Source organism: Sorex araneus, chromosome 3 (genome assembly GCF_027595985.1).
Source record: "Sorex araneus isolate mSorAra2 chromosome 3, mSorAra2.pri, whole genome shotgun sequence".
NCBI lineage: Eukaryota > Metazoa > Chordata > Mammalia > Eulipotyphla > Soricidae > Sorex > Sorex araneus.
Window position 1 is genome coordinate 95739094 of NC_073304.1, and position 12820 is coordinate 95751913.

Below are 12820 nucleotides of genomic sequence, written 5' to 3' on the forward strand. Positions count from 1 at the left end.
CCGCCCCCCACATCCCATCCCCCCACCTCCACCCTGCAAGAATCGAGAGTTGGACTTTGAAGTCCTAGATGCCATGACCCGTGTGTCATTGGTCTTTCATACCGACTGCGAAGGAATGGCCCGGCCCAAGTAAGGCTGGGCGCTGGGCCCAGGTCTAGCTCGTGCCAGGCCTTCTCTCGAAACCTCGGGAGTTTGGGCTGAAGATCGGGACGGAGAGGACCAGCCTGGCCAAGATCCACCCTGAGGTCAGGACAGGTCAGGGAAGGGGAAGCTGTTTCGGAGCCCTGAAGCCTCTCCCCACTGTTGGCATGCCCAGAGGTGGTTTCCGGTTTCCATCATCCAAGAGGTAGACACTTTCTTCTTGTCTTTTTCTTTTCTTTTCTTTTCTTTTCTTTTCTTTTCTTTTCTTTTCTTTTCTTTTCTTTTCTTTTCTTTTCTTTTCTTTTCTTTTCTTTTCTTTTCTTCTCTTTTCTTCTCTTTTCCTTTCTTTTCTTTTAATTTTAAACATTCCCGCCCCCCGCCCTCCTCCCTACCCTTCTATGTAGGGGCCTATATCCAGGAGCTACTCCAGGCTCTGAGCTGGGGACCATGTGGTGCCAGGAATCAAATAGGGGTCTTCTTCATGCCAAGCATGCATGCCACCCTGTCGGGCGATTTCCTCAACCCTCCTCTGACAGAATTGGACACTCTGTGAAAAAGCACAGTGGGGTGGGGTGAACGGGGGTGGGGGAGCTGAGGCCCCGAGCCCTCATTTCTCATCTGATACACTTCCTCAGGGCTGAGATGCTGCCGTGGATGGCCCCATCCCTCCTCTCAAAGGGGCCTGTCTGTCCCCATAAGAGCGTGCTTGCCCCACTCCTAGAAAGGGCTGCCTTCCTCCCAGCGCCTGTGCTGAAGATGCTCTGGGGGAAAGCCAGTGGCATCCAAAGGCTCTGGCCAAAGAGATTTGTCCAGCTAAGGCACAAGTTCAGAGGCACGGCTCTGCCACAGTTGGGCACATGCTAGCATGTGACCAGGCGCCCGGTGATTGGGACAAAGGGCCTTCTCCAATAGCTCCATTTGCTGGCACTGACCTCCCGGTGGTCCCCTGACAAATTCAGGAGAGACAGCACACTTACATCGTTCTGCCTCTTTGCTCAGTCATATTCTGGAGGTGCCCTTGAACCCTCCTCCTTCCTGTCCCCAGAGTGACTTCAGTCCCCCTCCCCTATGCCCTAAAAGTGACAGAAGTGGAATGTGAGCTCTGTGTGCAATTGTAAGTTTTCTAGCAGATATATTTTACAAAAGAAACAAATGCAGTCCAGGGGAAACAGATCCAGTTTATTTCACATCTTTCTTTTCTTTCCCCTTTTTGTTTTGGGGTCACACCCAGTGGTGCTGGGGACAAGCATTTGCATCCAGGAGAGTGCTTTGGGGTTGCTTCTGGAGGTGCTCGGGGGACCAGATGGTGGCGGGTTCAGACCAGAGGTTCCAGAGCAGCAAGATTGTCCGCCCCCAGCTCCTTTCCCAGAAATTACTATCAAATCATTCCTGCCTTTAATGTGTGTGTGTGTGTGTGTGTGTGTGTGTGTGCACTGTAGCACTGTAGTCCCGTCATCAATTTGCTCGAGCAGGCACCAATAACGTCTCCATTGTGAGACTTGTTACTGTTTTTGGCATATCAAATATGCCACAAGTAGCTTGCCAGGCTCTGTCATGCGGGCAGGATACTCTCAGTAGCTTTCTGGGGTCTCCAAGAGGGACGGAGGAATTGAACCCGCGTCAGCTGCGTGCAAGGCAAACGCCCTACCTGCCGTGCTATCACTCCAGTCCCATGTGTATATATGTACATGTGTATATACATATGTAATTACTTTATTTCAACACTGTGGCTTACAAAGTTGTTTATGATTTGTTACAGGCATTCAATATTCCAACACCAATCCCACCACCCCTGTCACCTTCCCTCCATCATTGTCACCATTTTCCCAAACACCCCTCAAGCCTGCTTTCATACCAGGCCCACAGTAGTTTGTTTTTATATTGCTTATTACCCACGGAACCTAGGACATTTTTCAGCAGAATCTCCTGCCCCCAGAATCTCCAGGCTTTCTTCACCGAAGCCCCCACAGAAGGGAGGCAGGTTGAGTTTTCCTTCCTGCCCCAAGCAGAGCTCTGGCAGCCGAAAACCTCCAGAACCCAGCCACAACCATGCTCAAGGCCACTATCCACATGCTCAGACAAGCCTCACGCATGAAGGAACAGGCAGAGGAACCCAGGCATGTGGGATCCGTGGCTGAGATCTCCAAGCCTGCTCTAATTGGGACTGGGCCTCCTCCACCCAGATCCCCATTTTCCCAGTAGCTTGGCAGACACACCCACAAACTGGCCCCAGTGCCATGTTTGTGAATAGGAGGAATTCAAGTTGTGAATAGGAGGAAAATTAACACAGGTTTACAGAAATAAGAAGAAAGAGTAAGGTCATGGAGGAAGTAGGGAAACTCATTCTGAAGTAGAAAAAAATCTAAGTTTTTTTTCACCCTTTCCTGATATAAGCTACTGAATGAATCCCGCTGGCATGGCAGAGCCTGGCAAGCTACCCGTGACATATTTGTATGCCAAAAACAGTAACAAGTCTCATAATGGAGATGTTATTAGTGCCCACTCGAGCAAATCGATGAACAATGGAATGACTGTGCTACAGTGCTACAGACAGACTTCCAAAGTGGGACACATGGTTTACACCTTAAGACATTGAAGCAATCTTATCAATGGCCACGATCCAGAGACTATAAAACAAAGCTCCTGGAAGAGAGCGACACAGTTTTTCCTCTTGGAGAGCCCAGCAAGCTACCGAGAGTATCCTGCCCCCACAGCAGAGCCTGGCAAGCTACTCGTGATGTATTTGATATGACAAAAACAGTAACAATAACGGGCATCATTCCCCTGGCCCTGAAAGAGCCCCCAATGCAGCAGCGTTGGGAAGGATGAGTAAGGGGAGGCTTCTAAAATCTCAGGTTCTTGTGTTCCTGAGGCGAGCAGACGCCATTGGGCTATACCAGCATGCGACAGGGACGAATGGAGATGTTACTGGCACCCGCTCCAGCAAATCAATGAACAATGTATGACAGTGATACCGTGATACAGCGATTGCTTGTTATCACTAAAAGCTAATGGAATGATTAAAAATATTTCTGTAGAAGAAAACTTGTGAAAATTATTGCATCTCACCATGGGTCATTAAGCCCTTTCCTGAGGCTTTACCAAGTTGTTGCAAGTGAAGCCTTCTGTGTTAATGCTTTTGTTAGTTGTGATTGATTAGCTTCTATGTTTTCCCATCCAATCTGGTGTGCTCTTACTGATATGTCAATGTTGCAGTGTTTGGAGGAAAGTTCCAGAAAATACAGAATATTTAACTGGGCAGGCTGGAGGCAGGGTGGTTGCTTTGGGGTATGGGAGCGGCAGCTGGAGCTCTGTTAGGGTGAGAGCTGGCCCTCCCCTCCTCCTGAGATCGCCCTCCTGGAGGTCTCAGCCAGGAATGGGTGTTCAAGACATTTTGGGGCTAGTTGATCTCTTTTCAATAATTATTTCTGAGTTTCTGGAACAAGGCTGGTAGAGTGCATTCCTGCTTTTCATCTATGTTAGTGTGATGGTAGGTTTTAATGTGTTTTCTTTGTGGTATGGTTTGGCCGGGAGTGGTCCTGGGAACACTCAAAACTTGTTCTATTTAAATAAGTGTGAATTGCTTTATTTATTTATTTATTTATTTTGGACTGGAGCAATAGCACATCAGGTAGGGCATTTGCCTTGCATGTGGCCAACGTGGGTTTGATTCCTCCGTCCCTCTCGGAGAGCCCGGCAAGCTACTAAGAGCTTCCCACCCACATGGCAGAGCCTGGCAAGCTCCCCATGGCATATTGGATATGCCAAAAACAGTAACAACAAGTCTCACAATGGAGACGTTACTGGTGCCCGCTCAAGCAAATTGATGAACAATAGGAAGACAGTGCTACAGGGCTATTTATATATTTGTTTGTTTGTTTATTGGTTTGGAGGCCATACCCTGTGGTGTTCAGGTCTTACTCTTGGCTCTGCACTCAGGAATCACTCCTGATGGGGCTGGGGGGACCATATGTGGTGTTGGAAATTGGAACCAGGTCAGCTCTGTGCAAGTCAAGCGACCTGCCAGCTATTCTTTCACTATAGTGATAGAAGAGTTGGAAAGTGCAGAAATTGTTTCTTGGCTCTACAGCATTGGAACTCATAAGAGTCCCAAGAAACGCTCCAAAATAGGAGAGGAAACTATAGAGCCCAATGCCTTCTTTTTATCTGCAGATCAATATTAAAGGTGACTGGGAAATCTTATATTTCTTCTATTTTTTTTATCCAAAATCTTGAAATCGGGTGTTCAAGATTCAGTCCTCCATTCTGCCTAGCTGTGCATGGTGCATGACCTCCTTGTACAGGGCGGACAGCTGGATCCCAATGGGCTGAATTGTTCCATCTCTCCATCAGTCCCCCCATCCCACCCCGACTCTGGACCCCAGCTGACTCTTGCTCACCCCCAAGAAATATAGTCTGTTCATTCATAGGCAAATCTCATGACTTCATATTCCTGACCACTGCATAGCAGTCAGCTGTGTAGATGCGCCATATTCTCCATTCATCTGTTCTTGGGCACTCAGGCTGTTTCCAGATTCCGGCTATGGGGAATAGTGCTGCAATGAGCATAGGAGTGCCAGTGGTGTCTCTGCTGTGTGTTTTGGGGGCCCCAGGCTATATTCCCAGAAGTGGTATTGCTGAGTCAAATGGGAGCTCAATTTCTAGGAACTAACCACAAGTGTGTGGGGACTGAGGGTAGGTAAGATAGAGAAGAGATCACTATGACAATAGTAGCTGGGAATGATCACGCTGGACAAGATTTGAGGGTTAAAAGTAGGTAAGGGATATTCTGGATAACCTTTCAGTATCAATATTACAAACCACAATGCACAAAAGGAGGTGATAGAGAGAAAGAGAGAGAGAGAGAGAGAGAGAGAGAGAGAGAGAGAGAGAGAGAAGAAAAAGCATCTGCCATAGAGGCAGGCAGGCAGTGGGGAATGAGGTTCATGAGAGGCAACTTGGGGACACTGGTGCTGGGAAATGTACACTGGTGGAGAGATGGGTGTTGGAATACTGTATGACTGAAATTCAATCATGAAAAGCTTCATAAGGGTTTATCTCACAGTGATTCAATTTAAAAAGTTTTATATATATACATATCATCATCATCATCATCATCATCATCATCCCATTGATCATCAAATTTCCCGAGTGGTCTCTATTTGTCCTAGCCCTGAGATTTTAGAAGGCGCTCTCTATTCGTCCTTCCCAACGATGCCGCATTGGAGGCTCTTTCAGGGTCAGGGAATGAGACCCAGCTTGTTACTGGTTTGGGCATATTAATACACCATGGGGACTTTGCGAGGCTCTCCCATGTGGGCAGGAAACTCTCGGTAGCTTGCCAGGTTCTCCCAGAGGGAGAAGTAGGCTATAAGATAAAAGATAAGATATCTTATCTTATACATATATATGTATATATATATCACTGTAGTAGCACTGTTGTCCTGTTGTTCATCAATTTGCTCTAGCGGGCACCAGTAATGTCTCCATTGTGAGACTTGTTACTGTTTTTGGCATATCAAATACACCACAGATAGCTTGCCAGGCTCTGCTGTGTGGGTGGGATACTCTTGGTAGCTTGCTAGGCTCTCCGAGAGGGACGGAGAAATCGAACCCAGGTTGGCCACGTGCAATGCAAATGCCCACCCTCTGCGCTATCGCTCCAGCCCATAAACATATATGTATATATGTATATATATATGTGTGTGTGTGTGTGTGTGTGTGTGTGTGTGTGTGTGTGTGGCACATCCTCTTCCCTTTCCAGTCCACCTTCCACACTGTCGCTGCCCTTGGAGGCACCCAGGACCCAACCTGTCCCCACAGCCTGGCCATGCTGCTCCTGCATCCTGAAACTCCTGTCTCTTTATCTGTCAGAATGCCGTTCACCTCTCATCACTCCCCTATCCCACCGCTTCCAGTTCCAGAAGTTCCTCCTCCAGGTGCTGCTCCCCACACCTGGGATTGGAAACCAGCCGCGAGGCCAGAGAACTAGTACGGCAGGTAAGGTGCTGGCCCTGTACGCTGCCAGCCTGGGTTCCATCTCCAGCACCCCAGATGGTTTCTTGAGCACCACCAGGTTGATTCTTGCGTGCAGAGCTAGGAATAAGCCCTGAGCATTGTTGGGTGTGGCCAAAAGTAGGGAAGAGAAAGGAGGTGGAGGGGAAGGGAGGGGGGATGGGGAGGGGAGGGTACAACTCAGCATGTGCCTACCCACAGTCCCCAGAGCGGCTCACTGCCTCCTCTTTGCCTCTTTTCTTCTGGGAGTCGAGCCAGATAAGGATCCCGAGGGTGACTCAGTTTCATCTGTCTCTGTCTTTGAGGTGATTTTTATGGGTCCCTTGGGTCCCTCCTCTCATCTGCAGCCAGTGTCCAGGCCCCCTGAGGTGAGCCCAACACAAGCCCCAGCTGCTGCAGAACCAGCACAAAACGCTCAGGTCGGTTCCCCAGCATCATTCTCTGACACAGAGGCCCATGACACGAGGCTGGACTGGGCTTGACCTCTTGAAAAGGGTTCCCAGAGGCCCACCTGGAAAGGGGAGACGCTCGAGGGAGCTCCCTGGGAGGAAAGGCAGAGAAAACCATGACATCCTAAGGACTCGTTAGAAAAGAACTCTTGTCTGTGCAGTGCAGAAAAGAAATTGAGGCCGTTCGGCAAAATAGCATAAGGGTTAAGGTGCTTGCTTTGCATACACCCAACCTGAGTTTGATGCCTGGCACCACATGGTCCCCACAGGCACCCCTGGAGGACCCTTGAGCATTACAGGACCCACACAGCTCCCCACCCCGGGGGCCCTAGCACTGAACAGCAGCCAGGAGTGGCCTTTGGGCTGTGAGCACCAATAAGGAGCTCTCCCTGCTATGAAAGGAAGGGAGGGAGGGAGGAAGGGAGGGGACAGAACAGGCATGTAGCTCCATGGATGTAGCTTACATGCTCACATACTCACATATATGAACCCCTGGGTTCTATTCCGATCCCCAGCCCCATCCCTAGCTCCAACATTTGTAGTACTAGAGAGATAGGGCAGGGGTGAAGGTGCTCGCCCTCCATGGACCCAACCCCATGTCCATCCCCAGCGCCACATACAGGCTCCAGAGCACGGGCAGGAGCAACCCCTAACTGCAGAATCAAAAACCAAAACTAAGTGAAAGCACCCCCTTATAACTGAGTTCCAGGCAGGTCCCCCAGTTCCCCGAGGGAAGCCTTCCTGCCCTGTGCCGTGCTGTGTCTCTGAGTCAAGGGCCAGTCCATGGACCTCAAGGTGGGGGAGATGCTGCAGCGAGTGAAGCCCAGAGCTTCAGAGTGGGGAGCCTCCCCCTGCCCCCAGGCCTTGTTCTGCCCCCTGCAGCCTCTTCCTGAGCTGGAGGGGGGAGGGAGGGAAGGGGCTTTCTGCTCGCACCCAGGCCTCTCCTTGGGTTTCTGTCTCGGCGCAGAATTCTCAGGGCGGCTGATGCTCCCGGCAGGTTTTCTGTGAGGGGTTGTTGTTGCTGCTGTGAACCAGGGTTGGAAATATCCCAATCCCAGGGCCACCGAAGCACTAAGGCATCCGCCCCGCGGCCCCTGCAGCTGTCACATGAGAAAATTAAATGTCTTCAAGAATGCTCTGCCAGAGAACTCCTAATCCAGCGCATGACAAACTGGTCCCCACCCGCTTGGCGGGCCCTGCTTCCCGCCAAGGGCATTTGCAGATGTGTTTGATTGCAACAACTGGTGTGTGGGGGGGGAGAGGGTTTAATTCATCCTATGACCTGGGGCCTGGGGCGTGTCCCTCTCCTTGTGGGTCTCTAGGGTTCACTCCTGCCTGAGACCGTGGGGTGGGGAGTGGGGGTGTCTCTTCCTGTCCCCATAAATTGGTAACCGCTGCCCCACTGGGGGCTGAGGGAGCCCCTTGGACTTTAGGCTACAGGGGCCCCACACTGCAGCTAACACAGGCCTCCTAGGCTTGCCCTGGCCAGGGCTCCAGGGAGCTCAGGACTTACTTTGTGCCAGAGAACTACCCAGAGCCACCTGTGCCCTGAAAAGCCCTTGTTGGCACCGTGGGAAAGGAAGGCAGCTGACCTTTGTCCCTCTGCTTTCCCTTCCTGTGACCACCTGGGCCACTGCCTCTGGGTTCCTCCTTACCCCCTGCCTGGTATCCACCCCTCACGACAGCCCCTATAGCACGGGCCCCTCTTCTGAGAAGCCTCTGCCCAGCAGCACGCCCTGGCTCCCCCTCAGGGTCTGGGTGCAGATGTCTGGGTGTGGAAACCAATCTGTCCAGTCCCCAAAGAAATAGACTTTGAAACAAAGACGTGGAGGGACGGAGGGCAGTTCTGTGGTGGGAGAAACCCTTCAGTGCCAGATTTGGGGCTTTGGGTGTAGCTCTATCCTTTTATTCACATAAACAAACATGCCAATGACTGTGGGCTCTGGGGGAATAGATTGATTCATACTGAGCTCCAGGGACTGTGTCATGGCCCTGAAGCCACAGAGCTGCCACCAAAGATTATGTGAGGGATGTTTGCAAGCTGGAGAGTTCAGTGCAGACCTCTGCGTGCCCCTGCACCCCTCTGCCGACTGACCCCTGAGCCATGTGAGAACACCGGGGTGGAGGGTGGAGGGGGGGCAAGGAGGATGTAATGGGGGGTGGGGTCTGTCCAACCTTCCCCATCTTCAGCCCTGCCCCTCCCCCCAGCCCCCAGAGGGATTCCCAGGATTCTCTCGGTGTGTGGGGATTGCAGCCCCCACCCTGCTCCAAGAGAACAATCCAAATCTCTGAAATGTATAGGCCGGATCTCACTGAGAGAGGTGTGCTGGGCAGAAAAGGGGGAGGGTCCGTGTGGAGCCTGTGGAGGCTTCCTGCTAAGGAAAACCAGGAGACAAGGGGATTTGCCTCAGAAACAAACCAGCAGGGGGATCCAGATGTTCCAGTAGTACAGTGGGCGCTTGTCTTGTACACGATCCTCCCGGGTTCAATCCCCGGCACCCCAGATGGTCCCCTGTGCCCTCCAGGAGTGATCCCTGAGAGCAGGGCCAGGAATAAGCCCTGAGCACAGCCAGGTGTGGCACAAAGCAATCAAAGCAGGACCCAGAGAGATAGTGCCAGGGTTGACCCCAGGGTCAGTCCCCAGCAGCACCTAGTCCCCTGGGTGAAGTCCCGTAGGGCCCTGAGCACCACTGCAGTGCCCTGTGTCAACCCCTCATACTGAACCACTGGTTTCATTGGTGGAGCATCCCTGGGGACACTCTGTGTCTTCTGAGCATGACTTACAAGCCCCTCGCCGCCACCACCACCCCACCCCGCCACCAAAACAAGAGGGGAAAAAGACTACATGTGTCCCTTCTATCAGTGCTCACAGCAGTTCTCAGCCTCCTGGAAGACGCAGCACAATTTTTTTGTTTTTAATTTTATTGAATCACCATGAGACAGTTATAAGCTTTCATGTTTGGGTTACAGTCTCACAATGATCAAACACCCATCCCTCCACCAGTGCACATTCCCCACCACCAATATCCTGGGTATACCCCCCCTTTCCCACCCTCCCCCTGCCTCTGTGGCAGACAATATTCCCCATACTCTCTCTCTACTTTGGGGCATTATTGCTTGCAACACAGACACTGAGAGGTCATCATGTTTGGTCCATTATCTACTTTCAGCACACATCCCGCATCCCGACTGATTCCTCCAGCCATCATTTTCTTAGTGATCCCTTCTCCATTCCATCTGCCTTCTCCCCTCCACTCATGAAGCAGGCTTCCAGCTATGGGGCAATCCCCCTAGCCCTTGTCTCTACTGTCCTTGGGTGTCAGCCACATGGCTTTGGGCTATGCCCACAGAGCCCTATAAATGGAGGGCAGCCCTCACCCCCCCACCCCGAGCCCCAACCCCCCTCAGAGCGCAAAATCCCTTTGTGTGCATATAGGCATTTCGGGTCATTTCCCAAGACTCATGTTTTCCTGCTTCAAAGCCTTAACTTACTGGAAGTGGTGCTCAGTGTCCCTAATTACCATCGGGATCCTCGGACAGCAGTTTATTTCCAAATACATTTGGGGGACTTTTCTTAAAAGCACTAACCCAGAAACAAGAGCGAGTCAGACAGAGCCAGTTTGCAGGCTCTGAAACACTCCCCAGAGAGGGACCTTTATGAAGCACCCGTTGGAAGTAAGTGAATGATCCGTGCCCGGGGACGAGGCCACAACGGTGCCCCGAGCCGGGCAGAACCCCGGCGGAGAAGGAAAGCACTGTCAAGATAATACGGACCGAAAGAGAATTAAGAACTGGGAAAATGAAAGGCAAATTCAAAGCCAGTTCAAAACAGACTAGCCAATTAAACCCAACTAACAAATACACTCGGAAATTAAATTTAATGTTGAAAAGGCGTAAATGGAAAATGCCAGTGCAGTGAGGTGGGGGCTGTGTTAAAAGGAGATTCGTGTCAGCTGCCCACTAACTCTCGTAGCTTAGTGGGGATCTGAGTGGGTCAAAGTGCTGGGATCTGAGTGAGTTTACATGGGGTAGACTAAGGTTCGAGGAAACAATAACAAAACACTAGCGCTTGCAGGTCGACCACATGCAAGGTCAACAGCCTCCCCACTGCACTATCACTCCAGCCCATTCTCCATATTTAAACTGAAGTATAAAGCTGCAGTGATAGCACAACAGGTAGGGCGTTTGCCTTGCATGTGGCTGACCCAGGTTCAATTCCTCTTTCCCTCTCAGGGAGCCTGGCAAGCTACTGAGAGTATCTCGCCCACATGGCAGAGCCTGGCAAGCTTCCCGTGACATATTCAATATGCCAAAAATAGTAACAACAATGGAGACATTACTGGTGCCCACTGGAGCAAATCTATGGGCAACAGGATGACAGTGATACAGTAATACAGTGATAAAGCTGCAGTAGTCAAAACATTGTGGAATTGATTCTATTTGCTGATATCAATTCCACAATGTTTTGATGGGTGCTTGAACATTGTTTGACTGAAATGCAATCATGAATATCTATAAGTCTGTAAATGTATCTCATGATGATTCATTAAAATAAATTTTTAAATTTTAAAAAGCATTGTGGAATTGAAATAAACCATGTGAACCTCTGGACTAGAGTTGAGAGTTCAGGATTGGAGAGCACAGTGAGTAGGGCATTTGCCTTGTACCCATCCTACCCAGGTTCAATCACCAGCATTCCATACAGTCCCTTAAGCCCTGACAGGAATGATCCCTGAGCACCCCTGGGTGTGGCCCCATAACAAAAAACAGTTGGAAGTCCAGAAATAAATCTCTGGCATATGAGTAGTAAGTTTATAGCAAAAAAGCCAAACGAATAAAAATTAAGAAAGGCTCTTTGACAAATGATATTGAGAACATTGGACAGCCCCATGCAGAAAGAATGAAATCTTTGCTTTCTCACACCATGCAAAGGTTAACTCAAAATAGATGAAAAACTTAGATCCAAATCCATAAAATTCATCAAAGAAAACATAGGCAATACAATCTATGGTGTTCATTTGGGTGGTTTCTTCAATAATTCTATCGCCGTGAAAAAAGCAAAAGTAAACAAATGGGATAAGATTAAACTAAAAAGCTTCTTATTGCTTTAAAAAAATCACAAAATCAGAAAGATATCTTATTGAATGAAAGAAAATATCTCACCAAATATGTAATAAATGGATAATATTTAAGATATATGAATTACTCACAAAAACCAACAATTAAAACAATTTTAAAAAACAAAACAATTTTTAAATGGGGATAATAACTTCATGGTGGTAGTGGTGATGGTGATGGTGATGGTGATGGTGATGATGATGATGATGATGATGATTATTGTTGCCTCAGTAAGAAGAGAAAAAGAAGGTAATGACATGAAAGCAAGAGAGGAGGAAGTGTCCAGGAGGAGGGAATGCTGAGGGCTGCCAATGGTGAGACGTCAGCTCATTTATGCATTGCACCAACAGGCCATCAGAGACTTGCTTCTTCTGCTTTCCTTGATGTTTATTCATTCATCCCTCTCTGCAGCTGTGGCTGCCTCAAGCCAGTATTCTTTCCTTTCCCTTGTTAATGTGGGCGGTCTCCTCCTCTTCCTCCTCTTTTTGTGGCTCCTAGTCAAACTGCCATTTTTTCCCAGTAGCAGAAGATGAGCGTGTTCTGTGTTCTGCGGGCGGGCGTTGTTCTTCCTCCCTGCAGGGTGAGGTCGCTTCTGTGCTCTCACTTTCTACGGTTCCACAGCAACGGGAGACCTGCTGACAACTTTCACTGCCCTTCTTTCTACTTTGGTACTCTTGGTTCCAGACTATTATTAACATCCCCCCCCCCGCCCCGAAATATGTCTCTGCTATTTGGTTCACCTCTAGTACACATTCCCAAAACTATTATTATTCATCCAAACGTAACTAATTATGTACTGTCAAGGCACTTGTTCATCACAATTTTTTTCTTTATCCTTTTTACCGTTCCCCGCCCAATCTTCCCTGAAACATTTAAATAGATTCATGTATTGTTTGGTGAGATCTTCTTTTGTTTTATTTTGTTTTGTTTCGAGGCTATGCCGGATGGTACTTGGAGCTTACTCTGCACACAGCCAACCCAGGTTCAATCAATCCCCAGCACCTAATGTAGTCCCCCCACTCCCATTAGGAGTGATCCCTGAGCACAGGAGTAAGTTCTGAGCACCGCTGAGTGTGGCCCAGAAAACAAACAAAAAG